Raw genomic sequence first — 6,118 nt, 5'->3', positions numbered from 1 at the left:
CAAGGGGACTTCCCTGGTGGCCGCAGGGAATATTTCAGTGTGTTTTCTGATGAACAAGGATATTCTCATACATAATATATTCAGGAAATTTAACACGGATAACGTACTTTAATCTACAGTTCATATTCCAACTGCATCGATTATCCCAATAACATCCTAAAGTATAGCATTTTCCTCCTCCAGTAAAGATCTAGTTCAGGGTCACATATTGCATTTAGTTGTTATGTCTTTAGTTTCCTTTAATCTGCAGTTTTGTTTTGTTCTCATGACATTGAAAGTGTTTTAAGAATACGGGCCAGCTATTTTGTAGAATTTTCCTCTATTTGGGTTTGTTTGATGCTTCTCATGATTAGATCCAGGTTAAAGCTCTTCAGTGTTGGTGCAAGGATGTATTGTTATACATACCTTCTCTGCCACCCACTGGTTCTTAGACTTGAGCTATTCGCACCTATCGTATTCATAAGTTTACAAAGCATTATATTGCCATTAAAATACGTATATATACATTTCATTAAATTTCTAACAATATTTTGTATAAAATATGTAATTCTACCATTTCAAAAGCAATTGTTGGCTCTATATTTTATAGTGGTTTCAAAGAGAAGTGAAATTTACTTAATAATGGATTCAATTTCTCTAAACTCATTTCATCAATTACTTTAACATTTAGTTCAGAAATAGTTCCTCAGAAAGGACTACTGTGAAGTATTAAGGTTCAGTGACTTTTTTTATTACCAAGCATTGCATACATTAAAACTATAGTCTTCCCATTTTTAAAATCCTAATTTACTTCTCTTAATGATATTGACAATGGAGAGAAAAATACTTAAATTCTGATACAGTAAGTAATAATAAGTACTTCCGGCTTTGACGTGGTAAGGGTTTTGAATTGGTGCCCTATCCCAATATTTCAGGTATTTTTAAATGATGAGTGAGGGGAAAAGAACTGGCAAAAGTACCTTAACCGGAGAGAAGTCTGTACTTCTTAAGAGATTTTTGTTTTGTTTTGGAGGTGTGTGTGTGTGTGTGTGTTTAAAGGCTCTCGCTGTAACTACAGCGCTCATACTGGAAATAGAAAAATAAAAATGCTCCTTCAGGATTTTTCTGGGGAGTAAGAATTGTTTCAAGGAAAAAACTGGCAGAGAAATGGACAAAAAAAAAAAATTGTAGTGTTTTGGACACCGTTAAAGCGCTAGAATGTTTAAATAAATATCTTACATTGTGAGAAACGTGTTGAGTGTTAAACACGTTTCATTTTAGGGGGAAATTAAACAAATATTTCTTTAAGATAGAAACAGAAGTCTTTCCTTCGCCTCCTCCCCCCACCCCAAGTTAAAGTGTCTTTGGCTCTGCTTCTAGGACTTCTAGGAACGCGCAATTTAAATAAAATCGCAACAACAAAACCCTTGCAGCAGTTAGACTGGTTTTTTCTTTCCAGCGCTCAAGAAGACTCAGAGCCCAACATTTTTTTCCAAACTCGAAGCTGCGAGTTCCGAGCCTTCTAGGACGTGTCCCGCACACTCTCGGGACGACGCTGGTCTCCCGCTCTGGTCACCCGCGTCAGCCAGCGGCTCTCGGCGCCGCCCGCCTCCAAAGGGGTGTGTCCCCGCCCCGCAGCGGCCGCACACCCGCCTCCGCCGCAGGCCCACCTGCCGCCCTCGGCGGCCCGGGCCCGGGGAAGGCGCGGGGCGGCTGCAGTGCCGCGGCATCGGGTCCGCCCCCCGCCCGGAGCTCGAAGCCCCCTCCCCGCGCGGCGAAGCCAGCAGGCCCACTGGTCCCGCCGCCCGCTTCCGGACGGGCCGAGCCGCGGGGAGTTCTTTTCTCCTTTCAACCCAAACTGCTATCGGCCCCCGTTGAAGGGTAAACCTGCTCTTTCTCTCCACACACACACACACCCTCCAAGTAACGGCGGCAGGGATAAAACTTAAAAAGTAGGATCCCGGGCCCTCCTCGGGCCGTTTGCCTCGGCGGCCCCTCTAGCACGGCCCCGGCGGCGGCCCGCGCCAGTGCGCGCGGCCGGGCAGCGTTCTCCCTTCAGCCTTCGCAAGACGGGTGTGGAGTCTGCGAGAGTCGGGGGAGGGGTGCAGGGCGGAGAAAGAGCATCTCCGCACCGCCGCCGCCGCCGCCGCCGCCGCCGCCACCGCCGCCGGCCGCTCCCCCGCCGCCCGACTGGGGGAGGCCTCGTCACAGCCGCCGCCTCAGCAGCGCCCACAGATCTCGCGGTGTTTGCCGGCGGCCGCGCCGCCATATTGTGTGACAGTATTTTGATTTGCACTGGACTGGCGGAGCCGCGGCGAGAGCGAGCGAGAGCTGGGGGGGTGGGGGGAGGGCAAGCAAGCGCGAGGGGGGTGGGGGCCGAAGGAGGTAGGGAGGCCGAGCGAGCTGGAGCCGAGGAGCGGGGAGAGGCGACACTACCCAGCCATCGTTTTTGATCTGCAGCAGCCGCCGGCGGGGCGACCCAACCCGACCCCCCTCCCCTCCCCCTCAGCCACGAGCGGCGGCGGCGGCGGCGGCGGCAGCGGCAGCCGGAGGGAGTTGGCGGCGGCGGCCGATCGGAGGGGCTGAGCGGGGAGGGAGGGAGGGCTGAGGTGTCCCCCCTGCCGGGTGGAATCGGAGGCGGCGGCGGCGCTGGCGGCGGCTGTGGTGGTGGAGGCGGCGGCGGCGACGGTGGAGACGGCTGCCGTAGTGGGAGAGGCGGCGGCGGCGGCCGAGGAGGAGGAGGGGGAAGCGGCGGCGGCGAAGGGTAAGCGGACAGCGCTGCCGGGCCTCGGCGGGATCCCCAATCCCGGCTCTCCCCTCAGCTCCCCGCACCCCCCCCCCTTCATCTGAAAGGGACTCTGCCGACTCGCGAGGCCCTTGCGGGGCGTCCGCTTCTTCCTCTCGCTCTTCCTCCCTCCGCCTCCTTCCTTCCCCAGTGGCGAGGCAGAGAGGGAGGCCCCCCAAGTCCTCCAGACCGGGCGGGGGTGGGGAGCATCGGGCCCGGCCTGGGCTCCCGGGACGAAGTGTGTAGGGGGAGGGGGAGATTCATTGGAGTCGGGCGCCGGGGAGAGCCCCGGGTGGGGGAGGGTGCCGGGGGCGGGGAGGGCCCTTGCTTGCACGGGTGCCCCCGGCCCGCCCCTTTGGCATGTGTGAGATATGGGGGGCTGGGCGGGGGGGACGGAGATCTCCTCTGGGGGAGCCGTGGCCCGAAGAGGGATGACTTAGGGGCGAGGGTGTTGCGGGGAGAGATCGAGGGAGTTACGTGGAGGTCGAGGGGAGAGCGTGGTTCCTTTTCCGATGTGGGTTTTCTGCAGCCTTCTGGAAGTGGGGAGCCATCCCCGCTGTGGGTGTGTGGCCCTTAGATTTCAGAGGATAGTTCTAGCTTTCTGTCCCGTCAACCTCAAACCCTAAGATTGGGGTTGGGGCCGGGAGGCTGAAAGGGTCTGGGTATCGCTGAACAGGTGACAGGTGTATCTTCCCGTTGCTGATGCTGTACGGCTGCTCGGGCGGGGTAGTATAGCAGAGTGGCGGAGCCCGTGTGGCTTCGTATCTATGCGTTTGGCCGTGTTTCATTCCATATATAGTATATTTGCGATGTTCGGTTTCCATTCTTCAAGTCAGCTTAATTGTCGTGGAGGAATTCTTCAAATGTTTCTGATAAGCGGGGTTTCCAGGAGAGTGGAGGGAATTTGCAGCTTCACGGGGGTTTCTCAGGAGTTCATGCGTTTCGGGGTCCCCAATGCGAGGCTGTTTTGAGTGCCTCTCTTCATTGGAAAGTTCTTGAACACTAAGGTCGTATTTGAGGCAACAGTGAAGCAGTATACTTTTGCATCCATTTTGTCTGTTTTAGGTAAGTTTGTAAAGTGTCGAACTTTAGGGTCAGGTTGATTCGCATTTTATAAGAGGAATTCGTTTGTGCTTTAGCTCACTCTTAAAGAGTAGGTTGCTCATTATGCAATTTCAGATTTGGCCGGGAATTTTGGTGGGCATGGAATACAATTTTGCTTTCGGTTTTTACACTGCTGCTGCTTACCACACTCTTCGTACAGTAGCAGAGTATTGACACCTTTTTAAAAATATCTTTGAATTCCTTGGAACAGTGAAGTCGTGATTGGTTTTAAACCCTGACAGTTTGAAACTTTAGATTTTGAAACACTGCATTTTCTAATAAAGACAGACATGCTCTTCATCTCACTGTAAGCTTTGGCTGAGCACTTAAATTAGAAACAATGGGAAGAATTGTCAGATAAATGAGTTACAAATTAAAATAAGGCCAAGTTTAAAAAGGACTCAATAGCTTTGAAAAAACGTGTCTGGAACGAATATATTGAATGATGGCACTATCAGTGTGTTAACAGGAAATAGAACAAAAATTCCAGTGATTCAGAACTTCTGTTGGGTTTTTTTTCCCCTTAAATATAATCAGTTTCTAATAGAGGGTGCTTAAGATTTAAATCTTTAAAGGATCAACTGAAAGTTGAATGCGTTAATTAGATGAGTAAGTCGTCCACTGAATATACTCCGTTATTTCATTTTCCTGTTGGGCACGTGGAATACCTTTTCTTGAGTTCAAAAGTATTCTCAGGGGACACTGATGAACTGCAAGCGGTTCAGCCCTCTTCAGTGAACTGTCGCATAGTAGAACCTGTGCGTTTTGTAACTTGTTAAGAAGTGGGTAAATGATCAGTCTCATCTGATACAAATTTCCTGAAAGATAAGTTTTAACCTAATCTGATTTGATTGAAATAACACCTATATTTGGTCCTCTCTTTACTGGAAAGAAGCGCTTGCCTTCAGCTAGTGATATTGTTTAAAACTTGCATACAGTTATTGCATCTAATGAAATCAGGAGGTTTTTAAACTCTGCAGAGTTAACTGGGCACACTACTCAGATCCCCAGTTACGTTATTATTGAGAATTGCTTCTTTAGTATTAGTAACACGTTATACTTGGGTAAGTGTCTTAACATGATTAGTCTTGTGTCTTGACAGAAATAAAAATTTATTCTACTTCTGTAGTTTTCTCTGTAGGGAAAATTCTTTTCTCAAAATACTGTTGAGGATGAAATCTACATATGTATCTATGAACATATGGCATTTTGCAAAATGGGTGTGATGGGCACCACTTACATGAAACTTTGTGAGTTTCGTGCCAAAAAAGTCCCATGAGGAATGTTTGAATTTTCTGAAACAGCATTTTTTTTAGTTGTATAAATTCATCAAGACTAAAAGTGTATCTTTTAATGGTTATCAACGTATTTAAAAGACAATGTTTACCTTGTTATAGATGTTTTGAAGAAAGGTTCCTGATAATCTTTACAACATACAAAGTTTGTAAGTTAAACTGTAATTCAGAAAAGCTTCAATTTCATTATATCTCTACCTGGCCACGCTCCTATGACCCAGAAGAGAACAGTAGTAGCACTTTTCCGTTGTTTCACTTATGTCATCTTTATTTGGTCCATCTAACATTGGGACTCTATAAAATAGAAGGATTATGAGGGAATAACAGAGGCAAATGTGAAAATGGGGCAAAACAGTAATAAGGAGGAGAAGCTAGGGGATAAGATGCTAGTAGAGGATTAGATGAACAGTTTTAGGCAACTAGGAAAATGGAGATGTGGGCAGTGGTGGGTGCCAAGCACAGGAAGATGATCATGCTGAACGATTCTAAGGAGGTTTGGGCTGAATCTTTTGGTAGACTCTCACAGTCTATATGTCATTTTATTTTAAGTCCTCTGTATCAAGATGGTAAGGATTTGGAGACTTTGAAATTGTATGAAATCTAAACGTATGCATGTTCATATTTATTTGCCTCTGGCTCATATTTCCAAAATACTTATAATATTTTAACATTTCATTTTTTTATGATTCCGACCCTAAAAATCAAGGACATTTACTTAATCAGAAATCTAAAATCCCTGAGTAAGTACTCAGGGGTGGCCAGTACTGTACTTTTTACATTCCCTTTAGTTAACTGCTAAACTCGCCTATGATCTTGATAAGAGTCAGAGATTAAGAATGGCTGTCTTTTTCTTCATTTTCTAAGTATTCCATCCCTCAAAACACAATGTTTGGTACTAAGTAGTACTTACTACTAGCCTTCTAGCGTTAAAGTTATGCATTTCACTTAGGCTTTT

At 47.5% G+C, this 6,118-nt stretch overlaps 1 protein-coding gene across 3 annotated transcripts in view; it reads left to right on the top strand.

Annotated features, from left to right (window-relative positions):
- Positions 1 to 2,542: 2,542 nt before the first annotated feature.
- The window catches only part of TAB2 (TGF-beta activated kinase 1 (MAP3K7) binding protein 2), an 84,474-nt gene continuing 80,898 nt past the window's right edge, over positions 2,543 to 6,118 (top strand). For 2 of the 3 annotated variants that reach the window (XM_068550982.1, XM_068550981.1), the window contains exon 1: positions 2,543 to 2,743. The gene's annotated coding sequence lies outside the window, so the exon portion shown is untranslated. Of the gene's footprint in view, positions 2,744 to 3,808; positions 3,830 to 6,118 lie in introns of those variants that run through there. The other variant, XM_068550984.1, reaches the window with a different exon arrangement.

Source organism: Eschrichtius robustus, chromosome 9 (assembly GCF_028021215.1).
Source record: "Eschrichtius robustus isolate mEscRob2 chromosome 9, mEscRob2.pri, whole genome shotgun sequence".
Lineage (NCBI taxonomy): Eukaryota > Metazoa > Chordata > Mammalia > Artiodactyla > Eschrichtiidae > Eschrichtius > Eschrichtius robustus.
The sequence above is the reverse complement of the archived record's forward strand: the minus strand, read 5'-3'. Positions and strand labels throughout refer to the sequence as shown.